This window comes from Mirounga leonina, unplaced genomic scaffold (assembly GCF_011800145.1).
Source record: "Mirounga leonina isolate KUSES-001 unplaced genomic scaffold, KU_Mleo_1.0 Mir_53, whole genome shotgun sequence".
Lineage (NCBI taxonomy): Eukaryota > Metazoa > Chordata > Mammalia > Carnivora > Phocidae > Mirounga > Mirounga leonina.
This window is the reverse complement of record NW_023270807.1, coordinates 95,112,894-95,135,984: the sequence shown is the minus strand read 5'-3', so window position 1 is coordinate 95,135,984 and position 23,091 is coordinate 95,112,894. Positions and strand designations below refer to the sequence as shown.

The window sequence follows — 23,091 nt, the reverse complement described above, 5'->3', positions numbered from 1 at the left end:
TGTCTGTTTTGCAATTGCAAAATCCTTTCAAATACATATTTAAAAAATATTCCCACTCTTTGGGGAAGACTACTGTTTTGATGGTTGTCCTTTGAAATTAATTATGGAAGCGGAGTTATTTCATTTGTTTTTTGTTTTTAAAAGTAATACCAGTAGGTTTTGTTTGAATTTGCAAAAATCTCTAGTTCATCTTTTGGCTGAGGTTAGTTACAATCACTACAAATCTGTTAATCAAAACGACAATAATATCAACAGTCTTTAAAAGTGCTAGCACCTTGTAAAACCCCAAAGGCTTAATTCATACATGCAAAGCTTGGGGCAAAAGACGAGGGAGGGGGGGATTGTCATCTTAATTTTAGATCACCAGGCCACCCCTGCTTTACTAGGAGTCCTGAACAAAGGGGAAAGCCAAATACTTTAGGCCTGACATCACCGGATTCTCAACCAATCTTTGTTTAAAAAAGAGAGAGGAGAGAAAAGAGAATTTCTCGCTGTCATTGTCTTAATAAGTATTTAACTATTGAGTGGCTTACAGATTTCTCTATGGGACTTAAGCTTATTTCTATAATGATTAAATAAAATTGAAACTAAGTAGATGAGGAAAGTTGGACCATATCAAAATTACAAGTTGGAAAGATAAGGTCAGCAACAAGATTAAAACACAAAAAACATATGAATAAATTTTGGCTTATTTCTTGGCCACAATTCTTGTAACAATCCTTGTTTAATTATCACAAAATGTTATTTATTACCAGGCCACTCCTACTAGAACCTTCTGTGAGACCTAGTCCCTGAAGTGGCTCAATCCAGCTGGGCCAGAACCCCACATATTTTGCTTATCTTTCTTAGGCTAATGGTATGGTTTGTTCAATATTAACTTGAGGGGCCATTGCATCAACGGTGCCAAGATTCCCAGGGTTAACTTCTTTAAATTCTAGAAGTCCTCATTGTTCATTTTTCTGTCTTTGTGATTGATTAACTGTCTGGGGTTGGCGAGATGAATAGTGTGGTTACTCTGGCATTTCCCTGGACTTGACAGAGATTCGGTGGTTATAATCATTTTTCCGGTTATGTTGGAAAAGAGGTTTTTCTGTCAGTGCCTTTGTTTCTAATACCAGTTGTGTGGTTTTGTGATTATACTGCAGTTTCTTCAAAAAATTTCAATACTACGATGATACTTTTTCCCAAGAATTTCATAACCAACACGTTTTTTCAATATTAAAAGTAATACTGATTTTTTTTTAACCTAGAAGATTTTCCTAAAAAGGAAACTCAATCCCAGTTTATCAGTTTCTCTAAAAATTAAGTTTTTCTGTCTTTAACCAACACGCTCAGCCTGCAGGCTGGGCTGGAGGTGGAAAAGGTCACAGAAGAATTCTTCCAAAGGAGAGAGTATAAATGTTTCTACACCCCTTGATGAGTCAGAAACAGAAAACTAGGGGCTGGGTGACAGCTCACACACTAAAGAATTCTAGAAAAGAACATTTCCCTCAGGCTCAATGATTTCAGAGCTATATTTCTCTCCTTGAAGTTGGCCCTTGGTAATAGATGTCAAGAGTGGAGGGTGGGAGGAGAGGGGCAAAACAGAGATCAGGGCTACCGTATTCCTTTTTGGCCATTTTGTCCCATTGTAAGATCATGTGTCTTTATATATATATTTTTTGAGGTGAGGTATGATTGACATACAAAAAATACTGTACATATTTAATGTTTACACCTTGGTGAGTTTGAAGATAAGCATACACCCATGAAACTGTCACTATAGGGCACCTGGGTGGCTCAGTTGGTTAAGCAACTGCCTTTGACTCAGGTCATGATCTCGGGGTCCTTGAATTGAGTCCTGCATCGGGCTCCCCCTGCTCAGCGGGAAGCCTACTTCTCCCTCTCCCTCTGCCTGCCACTCCTCCTGCTTGTACTCTCTCTGTCAAATAAATAAATAAAAACTTAAAAAAAAAGAAACTGTCACTATAAACAATGCAATAACCATCACCCATGAAAGTTCCCACCCTCCCTCTTTTTTTAAAAAAACTTTAATATAAGATTTACTCTCTTAACCAGTTTTTTTAAGTATACAATACAGTGTGTTAATTATATGCACTATGCTGTGCAGTGAATCTCTAGGACCTAGTAGTCTTGGGTAACTGAAAGTGTTTGCCCTTTGACTAATATCTTCCCAAGTCCCCCTCCCCATGTACTCTTATTTTTAGTCAGCAACTAAAGTCATCCTTAAGATGAAAGAGTTGAATTCTCTCCTTGTGAGGCTCGTGGTAAACATTTCTTGCAACCTCAGAACTCTTAGGTAAAAAATATTCATTTATATTTATTTCATGACCATTTTAAATAATGAATTTCATATATTCTCATAAAAACAGAAGAGGCTATATATCCTAGAACTCAGGGCACACAATGTGTTTTCATTCCCAGTTCTGCTAGTCACCAGCTGTGACTTCAGGAAAATATTTAGCCTTTTAGTTTCCTTATCTATAAAATAGTGATAGCAATACTTACTAATGATACTTGTAGGGTGTTATGAAGGATCCAGTGAATACATGCATAAAGGCATTTAGCGTAGTTCTGAAAGAATGGCATTCCATAAATTGTTATTATTCTTTAGATTTTCTTCAACAGTGCATGATACATAGTCAGGAAATGTTTGAATACTTTGTTTTTATTATGAGACTGAGCTAAGGCCTTATAAAAATCTTATTTCATTGTTAAACCTTACAAATAGGTGTGATATATATTTTGCAGATAAAGAAATTGAAGCTTAGTGCTATGGACTGAATGTTTATGTCCTCCCAAAATTCCTATGTTGAAACTCTAACTCCCAATGTGATGGAATTTGAAGGTAGAACCTTCGAACGTTAATTAGATTTAAAAGAAGCCATAAAGATGAAGCCCCCATGGTGGAATTAGGGCCATTCTAAGAAGAGCGGGAGACCGGGACCCTCTCTCTCTCTCTCTGCAATGTGAGGGTACAACGAGGAGATGGCTTTCTGCAAACCACGAAGAGGCCTCTCCTCGCCCCAGGAACGAAACTGGCTGGCACCTTGATCATGGACTTCCCAGGCTCCAGATCTGTGAAAAATAGATGTTTGTTGTTGAAGTCAGCCAGTCAATGGTATTTTGTTACAGCAGGCTGAGCTGACTAAGACAATTAGCAAGGCTAAATAAGGTCACCCAAGATCACACAGCTGGTAAGTAGTTGCACCAGAATTTGGCTAAGTGTTTTATGCCAAACCCTGGGCTTTTTCCACAAAAACACCACTGCCACCCAAAGTAAAAGGGACACTACTTGGGTTTCTCCAAACAGAAAGTTCCCCTGAGCCAGCCTGAATCCAGCCAGGACACTTTGCTGTGTTACCACATGAATGTTACTTGACTTTTCTGTGTCTTGCTTTCTTTACCTGTAAAATGGGGATAATAGTAATACTCTATCTCACAGTGTTGTTGAGAGAATTTTATGGAGACATATGAAATGTTTAGAACAGTGGCTGGTGTGTAGTAAATTTTCTATTATTGTTATTATTACTATATTTATAACCTTGGGATCAACCCAGATTCCTTTTTGGGAGATGGGAGGAAAGAGCAACAAATACTTTCTTTTCAGCATAGATTGTGAGACTTTACCTAGTACAATACTAGTGCATTCCTTGTGGAATATTAACTTTGTGGTTTCCCAGAACCATCCCTGAGGGATTTTAGAGCAGAACCATACTGGTCCCCAGCAGAATCAGCCACAGAGCTTCTCAAAAACAGACCACAACTCATCCTCCCCCCCCTCACCCCACTCTCACCTCCTACCCCCACACCCGACCACTAATCAGAATCTGCAGGGGTGGGCCAGAAATACCCACTTTTAAGAAGTATCCCACACAATTCAGCTGCGCAGCCTTCTAACCTAGCCCCTTTTAAAATGAAGAAAAAATGAGACCCAGAGAGGTTGCATGATTTTCCCAAAGCTCAGGGCTCTTTCTACCCAAAGTGTTAACATTCACACAGAGGTGCTGCCTGATCATCCCAGGTCCATTGCCAGGACAATTTTTCATCTTTGCCAGCCAAAAGAAGTAGAGACTCATGAGAAATGCTGAACTAGTCTCACAGACCTGCACCCCTCCTCCTGCATACCAGGGCTGTTAGGAAGCTGAGGGAGGCGGCAAGACCTGCGTGGCCAGCAGGCGCCAGAGCTCCTGTCCCCTCCTCCGTGAGCTAGGGTGACGGATCATGGAGAAAAGGGAACTCACTTGAGCAGGCTTGCATTCTTGGCCTGGCCTAAATTCTATAGGACTCTGCATGTAAACATGTCGTTTATCTTCTATTTGGCTTAGCCCTGGTTTGAAAAATAATCCTAGGTTAGCCTTTTGAAAAGCCTCTTCTCTCTCTTTTGTATTCTTAACCAGATGCGGCCCTCTTTTTTTCTGCTGTTTTGGCTGCTGCTGACATCGGGGGTGAGGCTGAACCCAGGGATCCTGCAGAAGACCCAAGTTGCTCATCTACTTCCTTCCAGACAAGCTTAACTGTGCGCATAGATCCACCAAATGGTTTTCATAGCAAAAATACTATTGACTTGTAAATGGGGCCTTAAAAATCCACAGAGGCTTTTCTCTGAGAACTCCCAGGTATTTCAAGAAATCTAGACATAAGGGAAAAAGAAAAATCTCTTCAAGGCTCTCCTGAAACCATTTGCCAATGTGGTCAAACCACTGCCTTAGCCATTGTTTCAAAACACAGGAACGCAATCTCTTTTTGAGGGCTGTTTCTCTGTACCTCCCAGGCAGGGATAGCTAATAAAATGGGAACAACTGGAGTCGCCAAGAGAAAACCAAAAGAATTGTTATAGATACCTAGTCTTATGCCGTCAGCAGCTAAGCTGGAAACATGCCAGCTGCTAAGAAGGATGCTTCTACATCCTAAAAAAGGAAGGAAAAAAATCAGTTACAGGGGCTTGTTTCTACTTCTTGATACAGATACTCCCTACGTGGAATCTTTCCTTTGGATTGCCAGGAGCAGGGGGCTGGAGGGCACACCGTCGTTTTTTTTTTAACCTGGTGGTTTTTCCTCCTGAAGCCCAGAGGAAAATAGAAATGTTCTCATAGCGAACATCCTGTACTTCGTTTATTGTAACACCCATCAATCTTATAATTGCTTGTTCAATATCTGTCTTCCAATTAAACTATAAATTCCATGAGAGTGACCATATTTTTCTTACTTGCTACTGTGTCTCTGGTAGAGAGCCCTGGCACATAGTTTGACGCTCAATAAATATCTTTTGAACAAAATGCTGAATAAATTACCTAGAAGCCACAGCCTTCCACAAGGGTGATTGGAACTAGTAAGATTTAAATTGCAGATGAAGCCACTATGTGGAGTTGAAGTTGCTGTATGTGGAGTATATAATGGAATTAATTAGATGAAGAGGGCAAATTTCTAGTTTTGAAGACAAAAGCAGAGAAGAAATCTTTCGATTGCATTGAACCTGGTGTGATTACATTGGTCATCATTAAGAATCAAAGAAAAAAATGCCCAATTGCACCTAGGTCTGGCTACCTTAAAACATGTTTCATCTTGGGCTGCTTGGGTGGCTCAGCTAATTGAGCATCTGACTCTTGACCTCAGCTCAGGTCTTAATCTCACGGTCATGGGTTTGGGTTCCTGCATTGGGCTCCATCATGGGCGTAGAGCCTACTTTAAAAAAAAAAAAAAGTTTCATTTATTATATAGCACATACTAGTGTTTTAGGTTCAGTTTATTTTAACAAAAAGGGGCTTTAGATTTATTTAAAGGCAATAGTGTAAAAGTAGTCATATTTGCGGTTTAAACTGTATAAATTCTTCAACACAATAAGCATCTTAAAGCCATCTGGGGTAGTATAACATCATTGCTGGTTTTGTTGTTGATAAATAAAGCTCTTGAAAAATAAACTTCTGGGGCGCCTGGGTGGCTCAGTCGGTTAAGCATCTGCCTTCGGCTCAGATCATGATCCCAAGGTCCTGGGATTAAGCCCCAATGGCAGGTTCCCTGCTCAGCGGGCTTCCTGCTTCTCCCTCTCCCTCTGCCCATACCCCTGCTTATGCTCTCTCGCTCTAAGTAAATAAATAAAATATTTTTTAAAAATAAAAAAATAACCTTCTAAGTTAAATATATGAAATGTCTGCAATAATGTCATAAATGCTATATGCTTTAAAAAAATTAAGAAAACAATATCATCTCATTGATACAACCTCTTGGGATGAATAGCTATCTGAAGACATCATGATGAAAGCCTAATTGAAAAACAGTTGCAAGTGTATCTCTGTTGAACTTCAATCCTTGGAGGTACTGCCTCTTCTAAAGAAAACTGAGAAAAATGGACTCAGAATTGTAACAGCAGATCAGAATCAAAATTGGAGAGCTATGAAAATGTAAAGGAGACAAATATACTCATATTGACTTTTTAGTTAAGGAATTTTGAATAGACTACACTTAGGAAAAAATCACTTGTAGTAATGTATACCTAAAAATTTAAATATGATCTGTTTTTAGAAAATCTGTAATTTGGCAGCTTTATTGAGGTATAATGACATACAATAAACAGCATATATGTAAAGTGTACAATTTGATGAGTTTTGACATATATTTATATTTGTGAAACCATCACCACAGTCAAGTAAATACATTAGCTTCAAAAGTTTCCTCATGACCCTTGATAATCCCTCCCTCTTGTTCCTTACCCAAGCAAACTGATATGCTTGCTTTATTTTTAAGTAAGCTCTATACGGGGCTTGAACTCACGACCCTGAGATTAAGAGTTGCATGCTCTACTGACTGAGCCAGCCAGGTGCCCCATCTTCCTTTCTTTTTTTAAAGAAAAAATATTTAATTGTGATTAAAAAATAACATATATTTATTATCTTAAGGATATAACGGATTAAAGCAGAGATTAGTGAAATTGAGAATAGAAAAAAATCAACAAAGCTAAGAGTTGCTTTTTGAAAAGATCAACAAAATTGAGAAATCCTTAGATTCACTAAGAAAAAAAGAGAAAAAAACTCAAATAACTAAAATCAGAAATGAAAGAGGGGGCATTTCTACCAATGCTACGGAAATAAAAAGGATTATAAGAGACTGCTATGAACAATTACATACCAACAAATTGGATAACTTAAAAGATACGGAAAAATTCCTAGAAGCAGACAACCTATGGAGACTGAATCAATAGAAAAAGAAAGTCTGAACAGACCATAACTCCTAAGAAGATTGCATCAGTAAACAAAAACCTCCCAACAGATTCCCCTGGCTCATAGATGTCTGGGCTAGAGCATCAGGAAAAGACTGAAGATTAGATTGTAAGAAAATATAGAAGCCATGTTTCAAAGACCCAAATTACAGGTATTCATCAGTTTGTAAGACATGAGTCTCAAATAGCTAGCAGTTTGGTTCTCAAAAGATCTCTAAATTGTGTACAGTTACTTGGGAAAGTGGGTCAGGGCTCTGTCATGATACAGGTGGAAGGGAAAAAATCCAGCAACAATATTTTCTCTAGCAGAAATGAGATGTGGCGATCAGAGAGGAAAGTGGGGTATACCAAATGGGCAATGTCAGTCAAAAGACAACATGGCACAGAATATCAATATTATGGCCAGGCCTCAGAGACTTGGAGTACCAGTAGGTGAAAAGGGGTCTTTAATTGATGTGCAAGGGAAAGTAGGTTCAGGTGAATGCACAGATAAAAATAATTCCAAGTGACAGGCAATGATCATCATAACAGGTAATACACTTCTGGGTGACCAGACAAAAGAGAAAGCAGAGAATGGATTGATTATTCTTCTTTGGCCAATATTTGGTAGTCTCATTTCCAAATCATGTATAGTCTCTCTACTTTCTAAGGACAAGGATTAAAATATATATATACCTCCTAACAAAGAAAAGCCCAAGACCAGATAGTGTCACTGGAAAATTCTACCAAATATTTAAGGAAGAATTAACTACAATCCCCCTCAAACTCTTATAAAGCATTGAAGAGGGAACACATCCAAATTCCTTCTATGAGTATTATGCTGATACCAAAGCCAGATAAAGACACTACAAGAAAACTCCAGACCAATATCCCCAAGGAATACTGATGCAAAAATCCTCAACAAAATACTAGCAAACTGAATTCAATAGCACATTAAAAGGATTATACACAACCACCAAGTAGAATTTATTCCTGGATGGTTCAACTTACGGTCAATAAACATGAAAAAATGCTCAGTATCACTCATCATCAGAGAAATGCAAATCAAAACTATAATGAGATATCATCATATATTCATTAGGATGGCTACTATAAGAAGAAAGAAAGAAAGGGAAAGGAAAGGGAAAAACAAGTGTTGACAGGGATGTGGAAAAGTTGGAGCATTGTTGGTGGGATTTTTAAATGGTGCAACCACCTTGGAAAATAGTATGGCAGTTCCTCATACAATTTTATTTTATTTTATTTTATTTTATTTTATTTTATTTTATTTTATTTTATTTTATTTTAGGGAGAGAGAGTGCAAGCAGGGGGAGGGGCAGAGGGAGAAGCAGGCTTCCGCTGAGCAGGGAGCCCAATGTGGGGCTCAGTCCCAGGACCCCAGGATCATGACCTGAGCCAAAGGCAAATGCTTAACCGGCTGAGCCACCCAGGCACCCCCCTAATACTACTTTAATTGCTCATTTAATTACCTTAAATTAATTACTAATTTAATTAGTCATATTATTTTAATTTAAGTAGAACTGCCATATGATTTAGCAATCCCACTTCTGGATATATATCCCAAGGAAATGAAAGCGTGGTCTAGGAGATGTCTGTACCTCCATGTTCATAGTGGCACTATTCACAATAACCAGAGGTGGAAGAAACACAAATGTCATCGGCAGATGAATGGATAAACAAAATGGGGTCTATACATACAAAGGAAACAAACCTTATCACCTGTTACAACATGGATGAATCTTGAGGACATCATGCTAACTAAAATTATCCAGCCACAAAAGGACAAATACTGTATGATTTCAATTACATGAGGTATCTAAAGTAGTCAGATTCATAGAGACAGAAAGTAGAATGCTGGTTGGCAGGGGCAAAGTGCGGGGGGTTGGGGGTGTTGTTCAATGGGTATAGCGTTTCAGTTCTGCAAAATGAAAAGGTTCTAAGGATGTTTCATGGCAACATTATGTACAATATTTCACAACAAAGCAAATATACTTAACACTACTGAACTGTACACTTAAAAATAGTGATGGTGGGGCGCCTGGGTGGCTCAGATGGTTAAGCATCTGCCTTTGGCTCAGGTCATGATCCCAGAGTCCTGGAATTGAGCCCCACATCAGGCTCCTGGCTCAGCGGGAAGCCTGCTTCTCCCTCTGCCTCTGCCCCTGCTCATGCTCTCTTTCTCTCTGTATCTCCGTATCTCAAAAATAGTGATGGTAAATTCTATGATTTTTTACTACAGTAAAACAAATTCTATAAATACATAAATAAAATTGACCATACCAAGCACTGACAAGAATGTGGAGGGACTGGAATTCTCTTACATGGCTAGTGGGAATATCAAATGGTACAACTCCTTTGGAAAGTTTCTTAAACTCCTTTGGCAGACTTGTATAAGAATGTTCATAGTAGCTTTTATTTCTAATAGTTAAAAGCTAGTAACAATCCAAATATGTATTAACAGTGAATAATCAAATTGTGTATATCCATACAATGAAATACTACTTATAAAATAGGTAAACATTTTAGATTTCATTTGAGTTTTTATTACGTATCAAACACTGTGTCTAATGCTTTAAACATGTAATCACAACTCTATGAGGTAGGAATCATTGGCCTTATTTTCCAGATGATGAAATGGAGTCTTGGAAAAGTTTGTAACACAGGGTTACATAGCCAAGCTATGCCAAAGCCAGGGCTTAAACTTAGGTCTAGAGAACTATCAAAGATGGAATGCTTAGTCACCACACAGAATTTGTTAAATTCAACAGGAGTAACACACTGATTAGCTGATAGTAAACATCTCAATTGAAGAATTCTTCGGGGGAAAAAAAAAAAAGCTCTCTCTGGCTGCTCACCAGTGGTGTTAATGGACATATTGTACAATGGTTCAGAATGTGGGCTTTCAATGTAAACAGCCTATGAGTGAATTCCCATGGCTACCATTTTCTAGTTGTGTGCGCTATTTCATCTCTCTGTTCCCTTAGCTTTAGGGTGGAGATAATAAAGTCAACCTCATTCCCTGCTTGTACTTCAAACAGTTCCTGGCATATAAAAAATATTACCCATCTTTATTTAACTTCTACAATGTAACTGTGAATGCTTCCTATCTCTATTAAGAGGGATAAGATACTTTAAAAAAAACAAAAAACACTTAATTCAACTTAAGGTATTAAAAGTGATTCTGTGTAATGCCCTGGGCTAAGCACCATTGGGGAGCAAAGCTGAGTCAAAGGAGAGAGTCCCTGTCCTCAGGAATTCTGCAGTCTCTTTTTTGTTTGTTTGGTTTTTTAAAGACTTTACTTATTTATTTGACATAGAGAGAGAGAGAACAAGTAGGCAGAGAGGCAGGCAGAGGGAGAGGGAGAAGCAGGCTCCCCGCTGAGCAGGGAGCCGGATGTGGGACTTGATCCAGGACCCTGGGATCATGACCTGAGCCAAAGGCAGCTGCTTAACCGGCTAAGCCACTCAGGCACCCCAATTCTGCAGTCTCTTAAGCAAAATGTTACACTTGGCCTCTTCAGTATTCTTCACATTTACATGCCCCTGCGATTTGTGCTTGGTTGAACTTTACATTTAATTTTTTGCTTTGCAACATTCTAACCTATTTTGCATTATGATGTACTGTGTAGAGATCATTTCCCATTTAGGGCTTCCTAAATTACCAGCCCAACTTCTTTTTTGATGGGAATAGTTCTTGATATTAATATTTCATTTCCTTTTACCACTGAAACTTAGTGAAACTCACTAAGCTAAACCCATTTTGAAATAAAATTTAAGCATTTTAAGCACCATCAAACATAACTTGTAGGTATTGTAAAGTTATCTACAGAAATTAACTCAGCCCTTTTGTGAGAGGCAGAAGGAATCACAGGTAAGAGTAGCTTTAGGTAGACCAAGTTTTTGGTACTAAGTAGATGACCTTTTTGCTTATGTGAAAAGCTAATATTGATGTCAGATTGACAGAATCTTTCGAAGACCAAAGCTAAAACCAGGTTCCATGTTAGCGTGATACAACTTGTCTAAATTGATCATGTGACCCCTCTGTAATGTTGGTTTTAGGAGAGGACAACTAGAACAACTATGTCAGGTTGTCTGGCTACGGGATCAGCATTGTGATAGATGCTAGGTGGTAGAATTGCATTGTGGGTTGAACTGTGTCCCCTAAAAGTTCATATATTGAAGTCTTAAGCCCCCTACCTAAAAATCTGACCTTATTTGAAACTGGGATTGTTGCACATGTAATTAGTTAAGTTAAATCAAGGTCAGTAGGATGGGCCCCTAATTCCATATGACTGGTATTCTAATAACAAGGGGAAATTCGGGCACAGAGATTCACATGTGGGGAGAACACCATGTGCAGATTAGTTGGAGCTATGCTTCCATAAGCCAAGGAACTACTGCAAGCTAGGAGAAAGACCTGGATCAAGTACTTCCCAGGCACCTTCAGAGACAGTATGTTCCTACTGATTCCTTCATCTCAGACTTCTACCCTCCAGAGCTGTGAGACAATGAATTTCCGTTGTTGAAACCATTCAGTATGTGGTACTCTGTTACAGCATCCTAGCAAACTAATATAATTTGGTAGGGGAATTCTGTTCTCTTCTTTTTTCTCTTTTGTTTCACAAATGTTACAGCTCTTCTGCAACTTGATTTTTTTGTTTGTTTAATTGAAGGATATAAAGACAAAGTAGTCACTTCTCCCATGTTGCTTAAGATTGCTACAGGAGATACGACAGATCAACTGGGAGGGCATATTTGAATCTCAGCTCTGTCACTCATTTGTTGTGAGAGTTTGGGCAAGTTACTTAGACTCTCCCAAGTTTCAGTTTCTTTATTTATGACATGGAGATAATAAGATCACCTCCCAATGTTGAATAATTTAGATAATGTATGTAAATTAATAGTGTGCTTTCACAAAATGCAGCCATTATTATTACAAAACAACTACAATTTAAGGCAGAAAAATCAAGACAAGATCAGAGGTGTAGCAGGTGCTTCAGAAGCTCAGAGGGGTGAGGTCTCACATATGGCTGGGTAACCTGGATGAAGGTGGTGGCGTTTACGTTGGTTTTTAATTGGTAAATGGGATTGATGAGAAGGCATTCGTGGTGAAAGAAACAGCATGAACACAGGCAATGTGTCCCCAAAACACAGGCACATTCAGCAAGTAGTATGGCTTAGATTGGAGGGTTGGATATGAATTTTAGATTAACTATCTTCCTTAGAGAACACCCTTCACAACCTTGGCTTAAATGGTTTCCTACCTCGGCTTTACCCCTTTGCATCATATCACCATATTTATTTCCTTTTTAGCTTGTGTCACAAACTGTAATTCTCCTATTTACTTATCTGTTTACTTATCTATTGTCTGTAAAGGCAGAGTCTCTCTCTCTTATTCAGATCTATATCCCAAGGAGATGCTCAGCAAATATATTTGGGAAGAAAGGAGGGAGGGGAGAGAAAGAGACAGATTGAAAGGGTGGGAGGAAAATGAATGAATGGAGCAGTAGAGGAGTCCTACTATATCAGGTGAAGATGTAGTCTGGAACCAGAGCATGAAGGGGCTCTTGAAAGGGCAGGCTAAAGATCCCAATGCAGACCTCTGAATCAATCAGTCTATCATCTATCTATCTTTCAAGTTATATATATGGATATAGATATATATCTATATGGATATAGATATATTTTTAAGCCCCAGTGCAGGACTTGAACTCACGGCCCTGAGATTAAGACCATGAGATCAAGACCCCAGCTGAGATCAAGAATTGGACACTTAGCCGACTGAGCCACACAGGCGCCCCGCTGAATCAATATTCTTAAGAGAAAGATTTAGTGTTCGGTATATCTAACAGCCACCTCTGGTGAGTCTTACCTTCAGGCAAATTTGGGAAATAGTTCAGACCAATGGTTCTCAAAATACGGTGCCTACACCAGCCGCATCAGCAGCATCCAGGACTTTGTCAGAAAGGCAACGTCTTGGTCCCCACTATAGACCTACTGATTCAGAATCTGTCTTTTAACAAGGTCCCAGGATAATTGAAAAGCACTTAGAATTAAAATCCTGCCTCTTACTATAACATTTAGTCTTTTTTTTTTTTAAGATTTTATTTATTTATTTATTTGAGGGAGAGACAGATACAAGCGAGAGAGAGCACAAGCAGGGAGTAGAGGGAGAAGCAGGCTCCCCACTGAGCAGGGAGCCCGATGAGGGACTCGATCGCAGGACCCTGAGATCATGACCTGAGCAGAAGGCAGATGCTTAACCGACTGAGCCACATAGGCGCCCCACTATTACATTTAGTCTTAATGTGTTTGGGCTGCTATAACAAAAATACCATAGCCGGGGTGACTTAAAGCACATGCACTTATTTCTTGCAGTTTTGGAGTCTGGAAAGGCCAAGATCAAGGTGCTGGCAGATATGCTATCTGGTTCACAGACAGTTGTCTTCTCGCTGTGTCTTCACATAGCAGAAGGGGAAAGCGAACTCTCTGGGCCTTTTTTTTCCAATAAGGGTATGAATCCCATTCGTGACCTACTTACCTCCCCAAAACTCTACTTCCAAATACCATCACATCTGGGATTGAAGCTGAAACTTTGTCAGGTATTTCTGCTGTAAGTATCCTTGTTGTAAACATCTTTGCTGCAAGCATTTTCACTGCACAACTAATTGGCCATACAGCAATTTTGCTGTAAATGATTGAAAAAAAATAACTTGTTGATAGTTTGGTTTCATTTTTCCATTAATGCAGAGATCCATTTCTATATTGTAGATATATATTATATAAATCTTAGCCTTCATAATGGTCTATACAGTGGCACAGAGTTTTAATCCCCATTCCCCATGGAATTTTGGAACATCTATAAATGGAGATGGAACAATATGCCAAAAACAAACAACAATGTGAAAGGCTTTCACAACTCAATACAAAGCACATCTATAAATATGCACCCTAGTATTTAGAAACTGATACCTCTCTTAATGAAGGAAGAAATTTTAGTGAAAAAAGATAAAGCATGATGCTAAACAAGGAGATGAGTCAACAAGCAAAAAAAATGTATAATGCTATGAATGAAAGATTTTGTTTTTGGTTTTGGGGGGGTTTGAATTAAAGATTTTGAAGACAAATACTTCGGTACAATTCACAAAATAAAGTCAGCTATTTGGGCAATATTGCCATGAACCTATGCTATATATTTCAGATACATTCCAATGTTTTGCATTTTGCAACACAGTCTTTTAAATTTTGTCATTCATTTTTCATGTTTCGTTATATCCTTTTAAATGAATGTCCCTTTTATTGTTCGTGATTTTGTCTTTTATGGCAAAATTAGCTGACAACCAATTAGTTATGCAGCAAAAACATTTGTGGCAAAGATGCTTACAGCAAAACTACCCAGAACTAGTCTCAACACATGAATTTTGGGTGACACCAATACTCAGTCTGTAGTACATTCTCTGATGTCCACATTCTACTTTGCTTCTTCCAGGTCTGAGTAAAGAATTGGGCTAAATGTACTTTGAAGTGATGGGAGTCTTAGAACAGAAATCAGAAATATAAATATTCCTACTCTATTTGGTGCCTATAGATAGATCTCAGCCTCAACCATGGGAGTTCCTTAAAATTGCAACACATAAGTAGCCTGTTAAACAGCAGTTATTCTGGGACATTCCAGTCTGAAGCCAAAAATGATCTCCCACCCGGACTCAAAAGAACTCAAAAGGAAAACACCAGTGACAGTAAATCACCACAATTAGGAAAAAAGACAATGCAGGGAAAAACAGAAATAAACTCAGAGAAATAATCTGTCCATTTGGAAAAATCCTAAAGTCTGTTTTAAGGAAATCCTAAAAGAGTAGGGAACAGACCAAAATCCTTTAATGAATCATGGAATCTTAAACTGGTATCAAATGTTCTCCAGCCATAGAGCTCAGCGAGCCGTAACAACATTTCAAATTCTTCCAAATAAGGTAGCCCCAGCCAAAAGCTATGCTCTTAAAGACAACAATTTCCTCTTACCTGATTGTCTATTTGGTGTAGAATGAACTGATTGTTGTCAGCACTAAAGTGCATTTATACATGTAAGACTAGAAGGATTGTGGAGGTTTCTTTAAACACACCCCCCCCCCCCACATTTTTACTGAGTCAGACTTTCCAGTGTACCAGTTGGAGAAAAGGGTAGTATAAATCCAAGAAGAGATGTTGGCTGTGGTTTCATTTGGTGGTCAGGGAGCTAGGGGGATATGTTTTCCCACTGAAACATAGCAACTTGATTTCAGTGCTGCTCCTCTGTCATATGCACAAAGGGAGATGCCAAATATCCCACGAGAGAATTTTCCAGAAGGTGTAGAGATGGTCTTTAACCAGCCTATGAGCTCTCAGACATACATATAAAAAATAACTACTTCAAGCTGAATTTTTAGATTCCAGAAAGTTGAAGAGTAAATAGTATAGAATTATAGACTCCTGGCAAGAACTCTTTTTTTTTTTTTTAAGATTTTTTATTTATTTACTTGACAGAGAGAAACACAGTGAGAGAGGGAACACAAGCAGGTGGAGTGGGAGAGGGAGAAGCAGGCTTCCCGCGGAGCAGGGAGCCCGATGCGGGGCCCGATCCCAGGACCCTGGCATCATGACCTGAGCCGAAGGCAGACGCTTAATGACTGAGCCAGCCAGGCGTCCTGGCAAGAACTCTTTAATAGAATGCTAACTACAAGAGTTACTTGTGTGCCAATATATTCATCTCCTCCACCGGTGGGGTGGCGTGCTGCCTGGGCCAGAGTCAGCTCCCCTGGGCTAGTCATCTCAGGTGGTGAGCAGCTGACTTAGTTTACCCCAGTGTGCCACATAATATTGTTCTCTGTGTGTGACAAGTTGTGAAAAGACTGGGAAGCTCTGGTGTGAATTACACCCAGGCTATAGGCTTTCCCAATGTATGAATAGATTGATGATTTTAGATGGCACACAGGCATGCCATTAAAAACACTGAATTGCTTAGTGAGAAAAAACTTTCCTATTCAATTCTTGTTTAATCCTTCTGACTAGAGAAAGATAAATGATCAGTTTGGTGTTATCATATCTTCAACTATTAATTTTCCTTTTCACAAAGAGAGCCCAGATCACAGACACAGAGCTTTGGCCAGGCAAATTCTAGTTAGGATTTAATAACATCGTTTTGTTTTATTACATTTATTTTTGGCCACTGATTCTTTTTTTTTTAATTTATTGAAGTGATTTCAAGTTTCATTCTAAAATAAACTTATTTAGACAAGAATAAGGAGTTGATGCAAGGAAATTACTGAACAAAAGATGGTACAAGCTGTACCTTTCTCATATGGCAAAAATTATAAAGATGATACTCAAATGACCAAGTTCTAAAAAAACACCATCCATTGGGTCACTTGAATTCACTCTACAATATCTCTGGTAAATCATTTAAAACCCTTCTGGACATAGAAACATTGTCAGTGTAATTCATTCCATTTATAGACACATTAAGTTGTTAAAATTTTAACGCTTTGAGTTGAAATAGGTTTCCCAGGACCTTCTTATCAATAATTCTAATTAAATATTTGGAGATATTTCTCTTTCTTTAAGTTTCCTCCCCCATGCCGTTAACATCCTTCTCCTGCGACACATACAAACCAGACCTTCTTTCTTCAAGTCAAACTCTTCCCTTTCTTCCCCTTTGACACAGTTCTGGTCACACTCACCTCCCCTGGCAATTCTTCTCCGGGTTTATTCTAAATTATCAGTGTCTCTCTTAAACTGAATCAGTAAAAAGTATTTTGGTTGCATGTAGCAAAAAACAAAAACAAAAACAAAAAACAAAAACAAAACCCAGTTAGCTTCGGGAAAAAGGAAACCTTATTGGCTCACATAATTAAAAAACTCCAGAGTAAGTTTCATTCAAGGCATGGTTTGGAACAGGGGCTCACAGAACATGGCCAGAATCAGGATTCACTGTGTCTCTCATTTCCCAGCTCCATTTCTCTAAGAAAGGGAGGCTTTTCCCTCAGAAGAGCAACATGGTTAAAAAAAAATACAGCCTTACCTTTTTGCAATCTCAAGTCTAGTAGGCCGAGTGGGAATCTTTCAGAAATCCAGAAAAAGTCTCGTTGTATGTTTGTAGCTCTGAATGTGTCACGTGCTTTCTTCTGAACTCACCACTGTTACCAAGAGTGCAGTATGCTGCTCAGTCAGGATGAAGAAATAAAGACTTTATTGGAAGTGCATGGCCTTAGGTGAGGAAAAAGTTGATGTCTCAGAGGGGAAACAAATTGTATTTACTGGAAAAACTCATATTGTGTGTCCAGATATGAACTCAGTTCCCTGGATAAGGTAAAACCAGTGAATACAGTTGGACAATTGCCTCCTTTATTATAAACTTCATGTGTCAATACAGGAGTGAGTGAGAGAGTGTTCTCCATTCTGAAACTATACTGGGGCTATTATTTCCCAGTCCTCTCTGTGCCGGTGACCCATGCATGGTGGGAGAAATAGAAAGCATGGCATCAATATAAGACAGTGTTCTTTCATTTCCAGACCAAAGCATATAATTAACAGAAACTGGTGAAAAGAACAAGAAGAAAAAGGAGGAGGAGGTGGAAAAGGAGGAGAGTGTTCTAGTATTGGATACCCTGACAGCAACCAGGTGTGGGAACTAACAGCAAGAGAGGTAAGAGAAAAACCCTACCAAGTGGTGACTATAACTCAAAAAGCAGAGTAGAATTGCCAGGAAGAAGAACAAATTTTCTAATTTCAAAATTTGGTATAGAACTACAGTAATCAAGACACTGTGGTACCAATATAAAAAAAACATAAATTGATGGAACAGAATTTAGAGTCTAGAAATATTTATGGTCAATTGATTTTTGGAAAAGGGTCAAGAAAATTCAATGTGAATTGTGTTTTCAACAAATAGTGCTGGAATAATTAGATATTCTCATGCAGAAAGATGAATTTAGATCCTTAACCTCTCACATCATACACACAAAAGTAATTCAAAATAGATCATAGAGCAAGTTGTAAAAGGATGTTAAATTCGACTGCATCAAAATTAAAACCTTTTGTACTTCAAAAGACACCATTAAGAAATGAAAGGATAAGTTGTAGAAAGAGAATGTTTGCAAATCATGTATCTGATAAAGGACTAGTATCTAGAATATATGAAGAACTCTTTCAAACCAAGAAGACAAACAACTGGATTTAAAAAAAGAGACAAAAGGCTTGATGAACAGTTCACCAAAGAAGATATACAAGTGGCTAATAAGCATGTGAAAAGACATGTAACATCATTAGTTATTAGGAAAATGTAAATTAATACCACAGTGAGATACTGCTTCATACCTACTTAAAATGGCTATATTCAAAAAGTCAGATAATACCAAGTGTTGGCAATGATGTGAACAAGCTGGAAACTTTATGCTTTGCTGGTGGGAATTCAAAATGGCACGACCACTTTAGAAAAGAATTTGACAGTCTCTTAAAATGCTAAACATAAATTTACCATATAGTGCAGCAATTTCACTTCTAGGTATCTACCCAAGAGAAATGAAGACATATGTCCATACAAAGACTTGCACATAAATGCTCACAGCATCATTATCCATAATAACCAAAAAGTGGAAACCATTCAAACTTCCATCAAGCACTGAATGGATAAATAAAATGTGGCATATCCACACAATGGAAGTCTATTATGCAATAAAAAGGAACAGATTGCAAATACGTGCTGCAACATTGATGAACTAAGTAACCATTACGCTAATTAACAAAAGATCACATGATTCCATTTCTATGATGAAATGTCCAGAAAGGCAAATCTGTAGATTCAGAATATAGATTAGTGGTTGTTGGAACTGGAGCGAGGAATGGAGATTGTCTGCCAATCGATTTGAACTGATGGAAATGTTCTGAACTTGGATTGTGATGATCGCTATACAACTCCATGTATTTAAAAACGATCAATGAATTGTACACTTAAAATAGGTGGATTTTATATGCAAATTATCTCTCAGTAGATTAAATAAATAGATAAATAAATAAATAAAACAGAATACTCACAGAAACCCAGAAACAAACTTTGTAAGTAGAGAGAATATAATTATGTTCCAATGAGGTGGTGGAATTATGAAGGATGTTTATATTTTTATGTATTTTCAGTTAAAAATGTGTTTTAAATCAGGAGAAAATTTGGAAAATTGTACTCTGAGAGTCAAATCACTCCATGATGGGCCAGCAGAGAACGATGTAAAGTCACCTTGATAAAGAGACAAAATGGCTCTCGGGCCTGCGAGATTTAGCAGTGACCCGATTACAGTTAATAACACATCTAAAGAAAGATGAATCAATCAGCAGAGAGCATTGATCAATAAAGAAAGCAAAGCAAAGGGACAGTTGCGAGGCAAGCTTTGCAGGGTCTGACCGATGCCACGCAGGGAGGCGGAAGGCTAGTCAGAGAGTGGGTGTGCCTACCCCATGGTGGACATGGCTGCCATCTGTCTCACAGGGCTTCAGAGCATCAGACATTCTAAGTGCGGTACAACAGATTTGTCTTGTTCTAACTGCATGCTCACCCCATAACATTTTTTTTCCCAAGCAATTTTGTGTATAGAGAAAGCCCATTCCTATTGATATATTATGAATTCACACACATTTGGGTTATACACTTCAGACACCCGAGGCTTACTTCAGTGTGAATCAGCTTGTCCAAGAAGAATCAACTTTAGAGTGGCAGCAAGATGAAAATGATGCACCTGGAAAGCTGAGAAAGACTCTGGACTGTGGCAGATTCCTGAGGATGAATGCCACCTCTTGGAAGTCAGCCAGTCACCTGACCTTGCTCGGTGACATCCCACCCTTGACAAGAGCTTCTCATTCAGCCTTCCATATCAAGAAATGCAAGACACAAGATACATTCAAATTATTGTATGTTCAGCATATTTTTTTTTTAAGAAGCCACTTATGGGAAGAATTTAGATTATTTAAATCTTATATTTACTGACTCCAGATCCATCCAGCCATAATGACCATAATTCCAGGACTAGCTGTTTCAACCCCAGCTTACTCATGAAACCAGCGCTGGTGAAATAGAGAGCTTCCATCCAACGACTTTTGCTGGGGTGATGCTCCACCACCAAGAGTCTGTGGCTGTGTGTCAAAGCCTCTGGGGGACAATGTGCCTGCCTCTGGGGACAATGGAGCTTATCTGTTTGAGCACTGAGCTCTAGTGTCCCACAACATATAGGTACTTTTCATGACTGACCTTATGTCCTGGTTTATAATTTCTACTCTCATTCCCAGATGGAACTTTGAGGCCAAGCACCTCTATCTCATTCCTGCCTGCCCTCAAACTCCTTCCACACTAGCCCATGCTAATTGGACCCTTGATCTGGATGGACAATTTGATTTTGGCACTCTCTTAATGCTCTGAAGCATCTTTTCCTAGAAGAGTGGTTCTCAACTTTGTTGCTATAGTACTACTATCTGGGGACGCCTGCGTGGCTCAGTCTGTTAAGCATCTGCCTTTGGCTCAAGTCATGATCCCAGAGTCCTGGGATCAAGCCTCGCATCATTGGATTCCTTGCTCAGTGGTGAGCCTGCTTCTGCCTCTGCCTGCCTCTTTCTCTCTCTCTCTCTCTCTCTCTCTGACAAATAAATAAATAAAATCTTTATAATGCCACTATTCAATTCTGATGTGAATCACCTACAGTTAGCATCAGACTCCACAGGTTTAAGGGAAGTCCCCAATAAAACTGCCCTCACTTCAGGTACCAGCTGCAAGTTCAGGGTCCCCAGGCCACCTGCACTTCCAATCTCCGATCAACTAGTTGCAAATTTGGAGGTTGTACTACCCTTTCAGGATTAATAATATTCTAGAATGACTTACAGAACTCAGGAAAGTGGGGTGCCTGGGTGGCTCAGTCAGTTAAGTGTCTGCCTTCAGCTCAGGTCATGATATCAGAGTCCTGGGATCGAGCCCCACATCTGGCTCAGCGGGGAGCCTGCTTCTCCCTCTCCCTCTGCCTCTCTCCCTGCTCATGCTCTATCTCTCTCTCTGTATCTCTGTGTCTCAAATGAATGAATAAAATCTTTAAAAAAAAAAAAAGAACTCAGGAAAGTGCTACACATATGATTGTCAGTTTTTTTGTAAAGGATACAAATCAGGATCAGTCAAATGAAGAGTCACATAGAGTGAGGTCTGGGAGGTCTCACATACAGAGTTTCCATGCCTTCTCCCCATGGAATCAGGACTCATCACCCTCCTAGCATATCTATGTATTCACCAAGCCACTGCCCAGAGTTTTTATTGAAGTTTCATTATGTAGGCATAATTGATGGAATCATTGGCTACATGACTGAACTCAATCTCTAGCCTTTCTCACCTCCTTGGAAGTTGAAAGTTTGTGCTAATATCACTATGGCTCAAGACTCAGCTTTTAATCCAATGGTTGGTCTTTCAGGCCTGACCAGCCCCCGGTTTTGAGTCATCTACTTAGCATAAACTCAGGTGTGGTCCAAGGGCTCACTATGGAAAAACAAAGACACTCTTATCACTGGAGGAATTCCAAGAATTTGGAGTTTCTCTCCTCCCTAAGAACCAGGGACAAATGCCAATCCAATTATTTATTATATAACATTTGCATATTGCAATCACTCAGGAAGCTTTTAAAAATGTTCACGCCCATCAAGAAATGGGCAGAAGACATGAACAGACATTTCTGCAAAGAAGACATCCAAATGGCCAACAGACACATGAAAAAGTGCTCAACATCACTCGGCATCAGGAAAATACAAATCAAAACCTCAATGAGATACCACCTCACACCAGACAGAATGGCTAAAATTAACAAGTCAGGAAACGACAGATGTTGGGGAGGATGTGGAGAAAGGGGAACCCCCCTACACTGCTGGTGGGAATGCAAGCTGGTGCAGCCAATCTGGAAAACAGTATGGAGGTTCCTCAAAAAGTTGAAAATAGAGCTACCCTATGACCCAGCAATTGCACTACTGGATATTTACCCCAAAGATACAAATGTAGTGATCCAAAGGGGCACATGCACTCCAATGTTTACAGCAGCAATGTCCACAATAGCCAAACTATGGAAAGAGCCTAGATTTCCATCAACAGATGAATGGATAAAGAAGATGTGGTTACATATATACAATGAAATATTATGCAGCCATCAAAAAAAATGAAATCTTGCTATTTGCAATGACATGGATGGAATTAGAGGGTATTATGCTAAGCAAAATAAGTCAATCAGAGAAAGACAAGTATCATATGATCTCACTAATATGAGGAATTTGAGAAACAAGACAGAGGATCATAGGGGAAGGGAGGGAAAAATTAAACAAGACGAAACTAGAGAGGGAGATAAACCATAAGAGACTCTTACTCTCAGGAAACAAACAGGTTTGCTGGAGTGGAGGTGAGAGGGATGGGGTGGTTGGGTGATGGACATTGGGGAGGGTATGTACTATGGTGAGCACTGTGAATTGTGTAAGACTGATGAATCACAGACCTGCACCCCTGAAACAAATAATACATTATATGCGAATAAAAAAAAAATGTTCATGCCTGGGTGGCTCAGTCAGTTAAGGGTTCAACTCTCTTGATTTCGGCTCAGGTCATGATCTCATGGTCGTGAGATCCAGTCCTGTGAGTCTGCTTGAGATTCTCCCTCTCCTTCTCCCTCTCCCCCTCCCCCTGCTCATGCACGCACACTCTTTCTCTCTCTCAAATAAATAAATAAACAAATGAATAAATAAATAAATAAAATCTTTAAAAAAAAAGTTCATGCTTGGATCCTACCAAGAACTAATTGGTCTGGGGTGCAACTTGGATATAAGAATTTTTAAAATCTCCTCCA

The 23,091-nt window shown here is 39.0% G+C and overlaps 2 long non-coding RNA genes and 1 pseudogene across 2 annotated transcripts in view; 2 read left to right on the top strand and 1 right to left on the bottom strand.

Annotated features, from left to right (window-relative positions):
• The window catches only part of LOC118000973, a 22,685-nt gene extending 5,187 nt beyond the window's left edge, over positions 1–17,498 (bottom strand). Inside the window, exons 1-3 of the long non-coding RNA XR_004676592.1 lie at positions 17,271–17,498; positions 4,845–4,910; positions 2,509–2,574 (exon numbers count right to left, since the gene is read on the bottom strand). This is a non-coding gene — a long non-coding RNA (uncharacterized LOC118000973). The remainder of the gene's footprint in view (positions 1–2,508; positions 2,575–4,844; positions 4,911–17,270) is intronic.
• LOC118000971 lies at positions 7,345–8,027 on the top strand (annotated as a pseudogene).
• LOC118000972 overlaps positions 13,686–23,091 on the top strand; it is a 24,596-nt gene continuing 15,190 nt past the window's right edge. The window contains exon 1 of the long non-coding RNA XR_004676591.1: positions 13,686–13,729. This is a non-coding gene — a long non-coding RNA (uncharacterized LOC118000972). The remainder of the gene's footprint in view (positions 13,730–23,091) is intronic.